This window comes from Dipodomys ordii, unplaced genomic scaffold, assembly GCF_000151885.1.
Source record: "Dipodomys ordii isolate 6190 unplaced genomic scaffold, Dord_2.0 Scaffold15, whole genome shotgun sequence".
NCBI classification, from domain to species: domain Eukaryota; kingdom Metazoa; phylum Chordata; class Mammalia; order Rodentia; family Heteromyidae; genus Dipodomys; species Dipodomys ordii.
The window spans coordinates 10,463,239-10,478,340 of NW_012267231.1; the positions used below are offsets into that span (position 1 = coordinate 10,463,239).

The 15,102-nt window shown below is 43.1% G+C and overlaps 2 long non-coding RNA genes across 4 annotated transcripts in view; one reads left to right on the top strand and one right to left on the bottom strand.

Annotated features, from left to right (window-relative positions):
* The window catches only part of LOC105982250, a 12,360-nt gene extending 11,452 nt beyond the window's left edge, over positions 1–908 (top strand). The window contains exon 3 of the long non-coding RNA XR_001174876.1: positions 806–908. This is a non-coding gene — a long non-coding RNA (uncharacterized LOC105982250). The remainder of the gene's footprint in view (positions 1–805) is intronic.
* LOC105982249 overlaps positions 1–3,181 on the bottom strand; it is a 24,345-nt gene extending 21,164 nt beyond the window's left edge. For all 3 annotated transcript variants that reach the window (XR_001174874.1, XR_001174873.1, XR_001174875.1), the window contains exons 1-2: positions 3,126–3,181; positions 2,241–2,323 (exon numbers count right to left, since the gene is read on the bottom strand). This is a non-coding gene — a long non-coding RNA (uncharacterized LOC105982249). The remainder of the gene's footprint in view (positions 1–2,240; positions 2,324–3,125) is intronic.
* Between the last annotated feature and the right edge of the window lie 11,921 nt (positions 3,182–15,102).

The window sequence follows — 15,102 nt, forward strand, 5'->3', positions numbered from 1 at the left end:
CCTCACTTGTGATCAAGACTGAGGCTTCATCTAAAGGCATGGGAAAGAAATGAGTGAAACATCCTGGTCTACTAGGGATGAGCGGGGAAATGTGGGCTCCAAGACCCATGGAGAACCAATGCTATACAATCCAATCCTAGCAGGGCCTCAGGGCAACTGTAGAGATCCTTCTCCTCACGTGGGACTCCTCCCACTTCCCAACATGCAAGTCTGTCTGTGAGGTGGGCAGTGTCTGCATGGGAGCTCTCCCAGCAAGGGCCTGTGCAAGAGCTCAGGAAGGAGACAGCAGCTCTCACTCTGCTTTCTATCCAACTGCACACAGAACCCTGTGTTCCATGCTTGCCATGTGGCTGGACAAGTACCCTGAGGATTTCTGCCAGTCCAAGGACCTGGCCAACCTGAGTAAGCTGATGGCCTACGTGCTGATCCACATGCCCTCCTCAGAGCTAGCAGGCCATGGACACCTCCTCCTCACCCAACTGAAGGAGCAGGAGAACAAGGGGGCAGACAAAAAGACAGAGGAGTCTTCAGGTAGATAACTGAGAACATGGGAGTAGGGATGGACACTGGTGTCCAATGGGATGAGAATCCCAGGATGGTGATTGGCCAGGTTACCCTAGTGAAACCCAGTCTGGAAGATGTCCTGTGATGGGGATTCTTCTAGAGCTCCCTCCATTAACAGTGCATACATTTCCATCCTTAGATTTGGGGCTGCACACAGCACCTGCACCTGAGATCAAGGCAGAGGATCCATTCATGATGGCAGCAGATGTGGTACTGGAATCCGGGGCTTCACCAGTTGGAGGGCCTCCACAGGACTGTGTTCCACACCTCGTGGTAGTGCAGTACGTGTCTTCTGTGTAAGAAGCACAACATCTTCTGCCTCCTGTGGGTTTCCAGCTGGTTCTGCTCACCCTCCTAAAATACAAAACACTCAGTTATAAAGGTAGGAGGTAACATTCCTGTCATTGGCAGTGGATATTCACCTTGTGCTGCCTAAACTCTGTCCAATCAACCTATGTTGTACTTGGGATGGATAGCAAAGTATCCACAGGGCTTCTCTGGCTGAGTTTTCTGTGGCGCATTAGCCACTAGTGGACTTTCCATTGTCCACCTGACAGCAGCTTTCTTCCCTTTCTTCCCTTTGTCAAGGGAAATATGTTTTAGTTGTTATATTTTTTTCACTGTTGGTCATTATTTTGATTGTTGATTTTAATAAAATGTCACTGTTTTTTCTAAGAGGTACATGTTTGGAGTATTAAATCACTTGTCCATTTCATACCCCAACATAATGTCTAAGTACTGACAATCTCCTAGTAGGGCACATGTAGAATATCTAAGTCCCAAGTAGAACAAATGAACTCTAGTATGCAAGATAGAAGCTGATGGACTCACAGCAGTCAGTGAATGACCAAACAGAAAAGAGATGCAGGTATATGCTAAGATTGGGTCCCTGATGTTTCGGCACACACGACATATCACAGCACAAGACTTAACACCTAGAATGCTGACCTTGTTTTTCTTGTCTCTCTCCATTGTCTCCAATTGAGTCAACTTGGTAGATCCTAACATCATCTTGTCCTGAGTAGCCAGCATGACAAGCATGAAACACCAGGGCCCACACACTTTGTTTTTATTTATACATAATTGACAAAGACAGGCATGGTTTGGAGGGACAAACTAAAGGGAAAACTAACCACTGACTTATCAAATTATAGCTCCCCATACAAAACCTTGATAATAAAATTGTTTAAAAAAAAGAGAGATGGGGCTGCGAAGGTGGCTCAGTTGTCGAGTGCTTGCCTTCCATGCATGAGGTCCTTAGATTCCTCAGAACCACATTAGCAGAAAAAAGCCAAAAGTGGTGCTGTGGCTTGAGTGGCAGACCTCTATCTTTGAGCTGAAGAACTGAGGGACAGCGCCCAGCCCCAGAGTTCAGCCCCCACAACTGACAAAAAGAGAGACAGAGACAGAAACAGACAGAGACAGAGGGGGGCGCTGGGTATGTGGCTCAGTGGCAGAGTGCATAACGCCCTGGGCTCAGTTCCTCAGTACCACATACACAGAAAAAGCTGGAAGAGGTACCCTGGCTCAAGTGGTAGAGTGCTAATCTTGAGCAAAAGAAGCTCAGGGATAGTACCCAGGCCAAGAGTTCATGCCCCAGCACTGGCACATAAAAGGACACATATACAAACATAATTCACACACAAGCATGTTTATAAAGCAACATACTACAGTACCTCACCAGAAATTAGTGGAATGGGGCTCGCTTCAGCAGCACACAATATAAACTGGAGTAACATAGGGAAGACTAGCCTTGTTCCTGCACAAGAAAGACATACAAGTTCCTGAAGTGGTCTCTGTGTTTCAAAATGATAAAGTACCATTCCTAAAAGCTTCTAAAATGGAATGGTAACCATCACCACTATTTTAGGAAAATACATTTGCAATCCTTATGGTCCTTTTACATAGTGGAACACAGTATGTGTGAACACAAAAGTTAAATTAAAAATATCCAAATGCCAATACAGTCATTTCAAATATGCCAACAAGAAAGAACTATTCCACAAAAAACTTAACAACAAGGAGGGGAAAACACCTGGTTGAGGTTTACACAAGACCTACATGATGTAGGCTTCAGTAGCCTGAGACGCACATGCCCAGGTCAACATGAATCCCGCCCCGCGTCCTCCCTGCAGGCAGACGCCACCGCAGCCAAATCCGCCCGCTCCGTGCCATAACCCCGACCCCTGGCCACCCCAACTGTCTTTCCCCTTGTGCTCGGCCGCCCCACCTTCCCGCAGCCAGGCCCCGGAGCCAGGCAGCCCCGCGCTGCGTCCCCCGCAGGTCCTCACGAGACCCCGCGCCCCGCACCGCGGCAACCAGCAGCGCCTGCGCGGCCGCGGCCCCGCCTCGCCCAGCGTCCGCTCCGACCCAGGCCCGGCGGCCTCCGCCAACACGCCTGGATGGAGGGGCGGGCAGCGGGGCGGCCTCCCGAGCCCCCCGCGAGGCCCATCGGGGTCTCCGGAACACAGACCTCGGCCCCGAGACCCCACGGCCATGGGCACCTCAGGAGCAACAGCCACGGATCTGCAGGCTGAGGTCAAGGCCCCGGCCCAGCTAACCTTCCCCTCTCCATGGCATCCCTGCCGCTGATCATAACCGGAAATCCGCCATGTCTGGACACCGCTGCTTCCGGCACAGGTTCCGCGCAGCTCAGCTAAGCTGCGTGTATCCTGCGCGTGCGCACCAAATGCACAGGCTTGGTTTTTATTTTCTGCAGACACTGGGCCTGCATAGAGACACGAGTAGTTGTTATTCAACTTAATATTAACCTTCATGCAGATCTAAGTTAACTCACAGACCCAGGCTCCCTCCAAATGGTAATTATCAGGTTGGACTCCGAGGCTCTTATCTCCAGTGAACCAGGAGAAAACCAGAAATGGTACAATGGATCAAAGTGGTAGAGCCCTAGCCTTGGGCAAAAGAGCTCAGGAACATTGGTCAGAACAAGAGTTCAAGCCCCAAGACTGAGAAAAATTAATGTAAATCAATAAAAATGACAATATCTGCCTTTCATATGGAGCTGAGACTTTCCCTCGATCTTTACCTTCCAGACAAAGAAGCCTCCAAATGCAGATGAGACAACTACTTAAAACAATATCAAGACATTCTCACTGTATTCCTCCGGTGCTTTCTAAGATCCTTAGCCAACAAAGAATATTGGGATAAATGAGACTCATGTGGGACAAACCTTGGTTCTGTGTTTACTAAAATTGGAGCTAGAAGTCAGTCTCTAGGTGATGGTCCCTCTGATACTAATGCTCAAGTCTAACCCCCTGCCAACTGAGCCACAGCTTCACTTCCAGCTCTTTTGTGCTGAGAGAAAAAACTCTCCAACTCTTGTCTGGGCTGGCTTATAATTGTAATACTTAGATTTTAGTCTTCTGAGTAGCTAGGGTTACATACACCAGCTACCAGTGACCAGCTCTAGTGAAACAAGTGTTAATTACTTTTTTGTCCTTTCTTCTGAAGTCAGTGCACTGACCTCATTAGAATTAATGACTATTTCATAAGTTAAAATGGCAACATGACAATGAGATACACAAACATAATCACTAGATATTCTAATTCAAATAACTATTAGAGGGGCTGGGAAGGTGGCTCAGTGGTAGAGCGCTTGCCTTGCATGCCTGAGGCCCTGGGTTCGATTCCTCAGCACCACATAAAGAAAAAAGCCGGAAGTGGCACTGTGGCTCAAGTGGTAGAGCGTTGGCCTTGAGCTGAGGAGCTGAGGGACAGCACCCAGGCCCAGAGTTCAGGCCCCACAACCGGACCCAAACAAAAACAAAAACAAGTAACTATTAGATGAACAATCTGGAAAAACTAGTATATGTTATTAACAAACATTTCTCAAACCAAGTAGGACATAGGCCTCTAATTTCATTGGGCAAAGTCAGTAAAGAATAATTTGAACCCAGGAATCAAAATATCAGATCACATTCTGCATTCATATGGTGAAAAATACTATTATTTTGTGGAACTGGGAACTAGAGAAGACTGTAATGGGTACAAGATGTCCTGTCAAGTTTTCTGCCTCTTAGACTACATGATCCAGCATATTCAATAGAGCTTGAAATGTCAGTGGAAAATAGCAATGCTGCTGAGCATCTCTAGCAAACCCATCATAGATCTGGCCCTTACTATATTAGAGCAGATCCCTGTCCATCCTCTGGAAATAGCTATTATACTCTTTGAACAAATGACATTTGTACTGAAATTGGGCTTTAGCAGAGAACAAATGCTTACACTTGGCTGCCAATTAACTATATGGCCTGAGAAGCCTGTGGTGAGTTTGGTGATATCTTATAATCTTAAGCTAGAAATTTAGGCACAAAAAGCTATACTCCATGATTAAGTGGAAGTGATATAAAGAAGATTGGGCTCAGGACAAGAAGATAAAGAAAATAGTTGTCATTCCATCTTTCCTAGCTTCACCAATGGCCGTACAAGGAGTTCCTTTCAAAAGAATGACACACAGACACGTTCACACACAGACACATTCATGCAGGTTTACAAATATCTGTACTTGATGTGTAATCATCTCCTGGAAGTGGATAGCAGGAGGACTCTCTCTCCTCTTCAGATACCTTTTGTAAGCGTATTCACCCCCACTTTGGGTTGTCAGCCCTCGCCCTAGGTCCTTCGCAAGCCAGGTTAGGCCATAGTTGTCTATTCCCACCCGCCCTGGCTGCATCAGCAACAGAGTCCGGATACTAGTCTTGGTCTCACACTGGTTCTAGTGCTGATCGTAAGGTGCCAACTATAGAATGTATTGTCTCTGCTCCAAGATGTTTCCTCTGGCTACATGACAGCTATAAGATATATTGGTTTTGTTACATGCTAGATATAGAATGTATTCTGTCTGTGATGGATGATGTTTTCCCTGGCTGCTCAGGACAGCTATAGAATGTCCTGCCCTGGCTGTTGGATATTTTCAGTGTCCCATCTGTGACTACAAAGATTTCCTGCCTAGCCTCTTCTTCTGCTCTCAGACTGCTGACATTGTATCTACCTCTAAGACTGCAAGAGCAGTTTGCTACTCTCTATTGTATGAGAACCTGTCAGCCTCTAGCTGACATTAAACACTTCTTTCTTTAACGTGACTGTGTGTCCCAGTTTTCTGGATCATTGCTTACAACTTTGAATGCAGAAATGAACACAAATCCACCCAGGTCAACACAAGCTATATACATGCATTTAGCTGCTTATTTGCTTAAAAAAATAATGACAGTCTTGCCTAGCAAGTGCAAGGTGCTTGGTTTGACATTCAGAACAAGTTTTTGTTTTTTGTTTTTGTCTGTCGTGGGGCTTGAACTCTGGGCCTGGGCACTGTCCCTCAGTTCTTCAGCTCAAGGCGAGCACTCTACCACTTGAGCTACAGCGCCACTTCTGGTTTTCTGGTGGTTTATTGGAGATAGGAGTCTCATGGTCTCTCCTGCCCGGGCTGGCTTTGAACCGCGATCCTCAGATCTCAGCCTCAGCCTCCTGAGTAGCTAGGATTACAAGCGTGAGCCACTAGCTCCTGGCTACAGAACAAGTTTTAAACAAAGAGCAAAGGGTGGGCTAGGAATGTGGCTTAGTGGTAGAGTGCTTGCCTAGCATTCATGAAGCCCTGGGTACCACATGAACAGAAAAAGGCAAGGAAGTGGTGCTATGGCTCAAGTGGTAGAGTGCTTGCCTTGAGCAAAAAGAAGCTCAGCTCAGGTACAGTGCCCAGGCCCTGAGTTCAAGTCCCAGGACTGGCAAAAAAAAGAGCAAAGGTAATCCTGGTACAGGTGCCTCGCACCTGTAATCTAGGCTACTCAGGAAGCTGAGACATGGGATGGCGGTTCAAATTCAGTCTGGGAAGGAAGTCAACGAGACTCTTATCTCCAACCAACCACCAAACAAAAGCCAAAACTGTAGTTGTGGCTCAAGTAAGTAGAGTGCTAGAGTACAATCCCTGATCACAAAAGCTCAGGGATTGCCCCCAGGCCCTGAGTTCAAGCCTCAGGAGCAGCAACCTCCTTCCCCCAAAAAGACTGAAGGGCTGGGAAATGGTGACTTCCACCACTAATACTAGATACTTAGAAGGGTGGCATCTGAGGATCAGGATTCAAAGCCAGCCCAGCCAGGAAACTCTGTGAGATTCTTATCTCTCATTACCAGGAAACAGTAAATGGTGCTGTGGCTTAAAAGTTGTAGAGGGAGCCGGGCGTTGGTGGTTCACGCCTGTAATCCTAGCTACTCAGGAGGCTGAGATCTGAGGATCGCGGTTCAAAGCCAGCCCGGGCAGGAGAGACCATGAGACTCCTATCTCCAATAAACCACCAGAAAACCGGAAGTGGTGCTGTAGCTCAAGTGGTAGAGCGCTCGCCTTGAGTTGAAGAGCTGAGGGACAGTGCCCAGGCCCAGAGTTCAAGCCCCACGACCGACAAAAAAAAAAAAAGTTGTAGAGGGGCTGGGAAGGTGGCTCAGTGATATAGTGCTTACCTCGCAAGCATGAGGCCCTGGGTTCGATTCTTCAGCACCACATAAGCAGAAAAAGCTGGAAGTGGTGCTATGGCTCAAGTGGTAGAGTGCTCACCTTGAGCCGAAATGCTGAGGCACAGCACATAGGCCCAGAGTTCAGGCCCCATGACCAACCCAAAAAAAAAAGTTGTAGAGTGCTAGCCTTGAGCAAAAGAGCTCAGGGACAGTGCTTAGGCTTGAGTTAAGCCCCACAACTAACAAAAAGAAAAATTGCATTGCTAGTAGATAGTTGAAAATATTAACTATGATTTTTTTGTTTGAGTATGGGTACTGGTTCTTGAACTCAGAACCTAGACATTGACTTTTAGCTTTCTTTGCTCAAGGCTAGTGCTCTAGCACTTGATCAACAGCTCCACTTCTGGATTTTGGTGATGAATTGGAGAAAATAAACCCAGATATTCCTGTACGCACTGACTTTAGTCTGTGATCCTCAGATCTTATCTGATTAGTCACATATGATTTCTAACCAGTTGCAAAGTCAGGAATATAATTATTCCTGAAATTTTATTCCTGAATAATAGAAGTGTAAGGATATTTCTACATACTTAACTCCCTTAATCATTACCATTATATTTTGTCATCTCTAAAACCAAGCATTACATGGGAAGAAAGAACAGTGGATAGAGAATAGGTAATTAACAGATGTTGACTTATACTAAAAAGAATATATAATCTGGTACATTTAATTCACAACTATCTCAAATTCTTCTCCAAAGGACAAGTGTTTTGTTCTTTTTTTATACTAGTCCTGGAGCCTAAACTCGGCCTAGGAGGCTCTTCCTGAGTTTTTTTTTCCTCAAAGCTAACACACTTGCACTTGAGATACATCTCATTTCTTACATTTTGCTGTTAACTGGAGATAAAGAGTCTCACAGACTTTCCAGTCTGCTGTGGCTTTCAACGGTGAGTATCAGATATCAGCCTCCTGAGTGACTAGGATTACAGTTGTGAGCTGTGGGTGTCCAGCTTACAGGACAACAATGTTAGGAGCCAAACATTCCACAGAGAGTTAAGACTGATTATTCCCTCCTTCTTCTTAGCATTGGCCATCTATGAGTGTAAAGCAAGAAGCAGGTCCTAAACCTCAGTTATGCCATCATAGGCTCAAGACAAATGTGAAGACATTTACCAAGCCCTGCACTGCTGCCTTCCCTTGGAAATTTCAGCTCCTCTCTCTTTAAGCACAGGATGACATGGAAGAATTGACTATTTGTTGTGTGAATTACAGCTTACCTCAGGCCTTAGGACCACTCCACTCTCTTACCTGGAAAACAAAGCTCTTCCTGAATAGAAGAAATACTCAAAACTGATCAAATGGATTTCACAGCTTCTCTACATGGACACTTCCTGGAAAAACTCCTGGAAATTCACTGGTTTCCTGGCAATAAATATATACACCTGCATGCACATCAATACACTGATTGAGCCTAGGAGATAATCAGGCTCATCTGCTTAAAGCCAATCCTTAGGAACCTTGCTGCATCTGGAGCCTTAGGAACTTTTGACTTAGCTGTTCATTTGCATGGATCTGGACATATGTGGTAAGATATACATGTGAGAACAGCCTTTAGTAACTTAAATATCTAGGCTTTCTTTAGTTATTCCACTTCTGGAACATGTATCTCCACCTTTAAAAAAAATCATGAAATGTCCCTAGCCTATCAGATTGATATTTTTAGGTAGGAGCCAATATAAGATAGCTGAGGACACACCATTTTATTTCATTTTGCTTTGTTTTATTTTGTACTCCTGATGGACCTTACACCATCTTAGGTAAATACCCTAACAAAGATAAACTCTTCTACTAAAAGACACATACTCTTGAAATTCTTGCCTCCTTGAAAAGAGATAACACCTGCGTAAGTTTCCCAGGGAGGTGAAAACACCTTAATCTCAGCCAATTCAGAACATAGCCATAAAGCATCAACCACCCACAATTTTTGAGATTAGCTTTGGTAGCACTGGAAATTTGGGAGGAATCTAGCTCATTGTTTCTCAAGCTATTTTAAAAAACATATAGGGTATGCATCAAAATCACTCAGAAGGTTATGAAACCTTTGTGGTCATTCACAGGACTGAATGAGGTGGAGAATTTGTATTTTTTCCAAGGTCCAACATGGGCATTCTGTAGTCAAGCATGGCCCCTTGAGACAGTAGCCTTGGAAAGTGTGTGCTGATAGGGATAAGAGCTCACATGCAGACAGGAGACCCTTGGGGAAGGCTCATTCTGCCCTGTCAATCAGCTGAAATGACTTCATGCATCTGTTTTCTTTCTAAACTACAGACCTGTTATATGGCTCTACAACTGTGTTTTGGTGACCTAAGAGCATGTTTCCAAGAAGGAACAAAATCCTAGCAAATGTCCGAGTAGAAACACAGGCAGTGTCTGTGCAGTGTGGTTTCCACCTGTCACCAGTATCAGAAGAAAAGGAACACTTGTGAAGTGTGAGCTTCAGCAGAAACGGAAGATAAAAGGAGGTGGAGAGGAGTCCTCTTCTCTATGAGGACTCAACTACTTGATTATAATGCATAGATAGATAGAACAAACATGTGCAGACAGCATCTCCCAATGTTACCCACTGTGACTTGGAATTTATTATGTGGTCTACACTTTGATCAAGCTTAGTACCTTTGCCACTATCTCCCAACTGTAAGTGTTACAGGTACAAAATACTACACCTTGTAACAAACCAATTTTTAAAAGGTTGAAGATTCCATTGTTTGGATGATTCCAGCCCTCTTCAAATTCTCAATGTGAGAAAACTGGAGAATCTGAAATTTATTTGTAGTAGTGGCATGGATCAAGAAGTAGAGCACTTATCTTGAGCAGAAAGCCAAGAAAGACTTCCAGGCCCCTAGACAAAGACTCATTATCTATACAAAAGTAACATTGTGGCAGAGTGCTAACATTGAGGGAAAAAAAACTCAGACAGGGCTTATACTCCGTATTTAAGCCCAAGGACCAATGTAAAAACAAGAAATTGCCACATATTTATCATATTGACTCACTGAAGCACTAACTCCTTTGAAGTTCCCATGAGAGTGGAATTTAATTCTTTGTGTAGATGTTTTCACCGGTAATTTTTAAAATAAAACACACAACATATATTTCTAAAATAAGCAGAAATAAACACTTCATCTCTATTAGTGTTTATGCATTTATTGCAAAGTATAACAAACTGGGTTATTGATAAATAATAGAAATTCATTACTCACAAGTTGGAAGCTGGAAAAGAGAAAGGCTTTAAGAACAGGAACAATAATAACAGTTGAAGTCTTGTTTCTTAAATGATGAGAGCTTATTGCAATTTCACATGTAGCATTCAATCATCTCTGTGCTTTCATCTTAAAGATTGAAAAATGAAAGAGACAACTAGGAGTTTTCTACTTTGATTAAAACAAGTAAACTCATTTGTAAGGTAGAATTTAACAACCCAAATCCTAGTCACCTGCTGAGTGTCTACAACTTACATTGCTTAGTCTTTACTTTATATTTCAACCTTTCCTTAATATTATCACAATAAGGATTAAATGACATCAGGAATCTTAAAGGTGACCACAATCCAATCATCCTAACAGTTCTTTCTATGAGACCACTTCACTTGGTCCAATGACAAAACCAGAAGCAAAATTACAAATGAATGACCATTACAAATATAAAAAAATTAAACTCCTCAAGAAGATGCTATCAACCCTAGCCCAGTAACATAGGAACATGGAGAATAGGACTGGGAATGTGGCTTAGTGGTAGAGTGCTTGCCTAGCAAGTATGAAGCCCTGGGTTTGATTCCTCATAACACATAGACAAAAAAAGCTGGGAGTGGCACTGTGGCTCAAGTGGTAGAATGCTAGCCTTGAGCAAAACAAGATCAGGGACAGTGCCCAGGCCCTGAGTTCAACTAGGACTGGCAAAAAAGAAAATGGAGTATATATTACCAGTGAAAATATTTAGCACACAATTCAAGTTTGGTACCCATGACAAAATAATGAGTGTAAACAAAGGCAAAAAAAAGAAAGAAATGGAGGGCTCGGAAAGTGGCTCAATGGTAGAGTGCTTGCCTCGCATGCATGAGGCCCTGGGTTCGATTCCTCAGCTCCACATAAGCAGAAAAAGCTGGAAGTGGTGCTGTGGCTCAAGTGGTAGAACACTAGCCTTGAGCTGAAGAGCTGAGGCACAGTACCCAGGCCCCATGACTGGCAAAAAGAAAGAAAGAAAGAAAGAAAAAAAGAAGGAAAGAAAGAAGGAAAGAAAGAAAGAAAATGGAATATATACTATCAAGGAAAATATTTAACACACAATTCAAGTTTGGTACCCATGACAAAATTATGAGTGTAAATAAAGTGTAACTAAAGGGGTGAATATAATCACAGACATGAGTGTGTATGTATGTGTGTAATATACATAAACACATATGTATGCATACATACACACATATGTGTATGTGTATGTATATATCTATATATGTATATATATATATATATATATATGTCTGGCACATGCAAAGCATTTTGTTCTACCGCTGAGATACATGCATACCCACATAGCCCACTCTGAAACCATTTCTTAAACCTGTGACACGCAGAGTGACTTATTTTTTTAAAGTACAATGGAAAGGTAAGCAATAGAAATTTTGACATGGGGAAATCTAGTCACATATACTTAATACTGCTGATCAAAGTAAACATCAGAGATAAAGGAAAAACATCATATTAACCAAGGCTTGGCTACATTATAAGCCTAGCCTACTTACTCTGTAGTATGTCTTTCCCCAAACTACAACTCCAGATAACCAGGGATAAACCATCAGGAAATCTCCTCACATTAGGTATTTCTTTCTTTCTTGGTTTTTTATTTTTTTTGTCAGGCATGGAGCTTGAACTCTTGGCCTGGGCACTGTCCCTCAGCTCTTTAGCTCAAGGCTAGCGTTCTGCCACTTGAGCCACAGCAACACTTCTAGTTGTCTGGTGGCTAATTGGAGATAAGAGTCTCATGGACTTTCCAAAGCCAGCTGGCTTTAGACTATGATCCTCAGATCTCAGCCTCCTGACTAGCTAGGATTACAGGCATGAGCCACCGGTGCCCAGCTTACATGAGGTATCTCAATGTCATAATATCCATGGAATTGTGAGAAATTCTCACACCTAAACGAACAGAAGACAAAGGGAGGCAGTACCCTAAATTCCCTAGGCAGTGGATAGCAAGAAAAACAGAGCTAATCCAAACAAAGTATGGACATTAAAGGTAACGTTAGAATTTGTTCATTACTACTGACAAATCTATCAGACTACTCTAATAAGAGAATAAGGGAAACTACTTCAGGTATAAGGAAGTCCTGAGTTCTTCATATACATCCTGTGAAAATAAAACTGTTAACTAAAAACATTCCTATGCTAAGCACTGGTGGCCCACACATGTAATCCTCGTTACTTAGCAGGCTGAGATGTGAGGAGGGATGTTTGAAGAAAAGCCAGACAGGGAAGACCATGAAACTCTATACTACAATAAGAACCCAAAAATCCACAAGTAATGTGACTCAAGTAATAGCATAGTAGCCTTGAGCAAAAATACTCAGGGCTTTGTCGAGACTATGATCTGAATCCCCAGGAATGATACAAAAAACAACAACAGGGGCTGGGAAGGTGGCTCAGTGGTAGAGTGCTTGCTTTGCATGCATGAGGCCCTGGGATCGATTTCTCAGCACCACATAAGCAGAAAAATAAAAGCTTGAAGTGGCACTGTGGCTCAAGTGGTAGAGCGCTAGCCTTGAACTGAAGAGCTGAGGGACAGCACCCAGGCCCAGAGTTCAGGCCCACGACCGGACCCAAAAAAAAAACAACAACAACAACAAAACAGAAACAAAAATCCATGAGCCATTCCTTTTTCTTTTTGCAAAGTCTTTACCAACCCTAATAAATAGATCACTAGCCACACTGTTGGTGCTCTCTGAGGATGTTATCACAATACCAAGGACCTGAACTGAATGTTATTCTAATTTTGAATTTTCTCTGTGCCATTTCCATAATACTTCTTTTTCTAACTCAAAGTATGTTTCTGGCACATTTTCAAGTTTTCCTGTTCTTCACATTTAGATAAATGTAAGTGCCTAAATCAGTCCATAACTCCAGTAAAGTAATATAGAATCACCACCATATGTCTATGTTATGTGTTATTCCACAAAATAGGTAATCCAGATAGTGAGTACCTGAAGATTAACAACTGATACCTGTCCTCCTTGACTCACCCAAGCTGGGACTCCAACAGTGATCAAGGTAAGAAGGCACTTAGCAATTATTGCCAGACTCTGTGAGCAGGTATATAGACAGTGCCTAGGAAGCCAACTAATTTATCTAAGGTGAGTGAGACTGTGTAGTTCCCCTGTGAGTCCTCACTGCTCTTCTAGAACATCTCTTGGAGGCCTATAGCACCTATATACCTATAGAACCTGAGGCCCCAGAAAATAAAAGAGCCCTTAGTATGGCCTTCATTATCCAGTTGGCCCCAATATTAGAAGAAAGCTTCAAAACTTAGAATGTTTGAGGGGAATGGTGTTATCTGAGTTGGTAGTGGCCGCCCAGTACATGTTTGATAACAGAGATACCCTGGAAGAAAAAGTTAAAAAAGGCAAATGGAGTTTTAGTAGCAGCACTTGGACAGAGATCAAGAAACCCTCATTTGCAAATGGCAATAGGGAACCTCTAGGACTAGACCAGTGTGCTTACTGCAAGCAAAACAGACATTGGAAAAAGGACTGTCCAAGGAGGAGAAAGAACAGAAACTTCAGATACTGATCAAGAAATAAATATATGTGGCAAACAGCATCACTTTGGCTTCTCTCTGCAAGACTGCTAAAAGTCAATGAGTTGCAGAATGAAGTATGTGATCTCCAGATCAAATTAGCTGAGCTGCTAAATGAAAATAAGGCATTGAAAATGCATCAGTACAAACAGCAGAGAGCCTGGAGTAAGTTTGAAGATGAAAATGAAATTGCTCACCTTGTACTTCGTCATAACAACAAGATTACAGTAGTCAAAGAACACTTAAGAAAATCTCAAGAGAAAGAACAGGCCAGGGAAAAGAGACTGAAAGACACAGAAGATGAACTGTTTAGAAAAAAATTTTCCTTACAAAAACTGAAAAAGGGAAGTGGTGCTGTAGCTCAAGTGGTAGAATGCTAGCATTGAGCTGAAGAACTGAGGGACAGCACTCAGGCCCAGAGTTCAAGCCCTCGACCGACCAAAAAAAAAAAACTGAAAAAGATCTCAGAAGCCAGACACCTGCCTGAATGATTTGGTGAAAAAGCTAGTGTCAGCTGAGTTAAAATTAGATGACACCAAGAGAAGAATTAAGGGAATTAAATGAATCTTCTTTTTTATTTTTGCCATTCCTAGGGCTTGAACTCAGGGGCTGGGCACTGTCCTTGAGCTTCTTTTGCTCAAGGCTAGCATTCTACCACTTAAGCCACAGTGCTACTTCCAGCTTTTTTTCTTATTGGTAATGAGGAATCGAACCCACGGGCTTCATGCATGCTAGGCAAGCACTCTACCACTAAGCCATATTCCCAGTCCTGAAGTGAATCTTCTTGGTTAGTGATGTGAGTTTTGGACTTGTGGATACATTGTGGGGAAAACAAATTGCACAGAAGTAGGTACTATTGTCAAGATATGCATTCCATGAAACTGTTCTTCAGTATCGTCACAAATCTGTAAATTTCCAGGAATTGAGACCGTCTTTCCAAACAATGGAGCAAAGACTAAATGTCCAAGGGACCATTGGAAAGACTGAATCCTATCCATGGCCTCTAGAATAACTGATATGGAAAAAGGAACGATTACCCACTCCTTTCTCATCATTCCAGACTGTCCTTATCCACTCCAGGGATGAGACTTATTGAAAAATTAAAAGCCAAAATCTCTTTTCAAGATGATGTGAAATCATCATTAGAGGAAGGTTCCCAGTTAGTCTGCTGGTAACTTGTCTCCTTGGAGAAGAATATATGTTGCTTCCCCCAGAAGAAAGCAAAGAGCTAT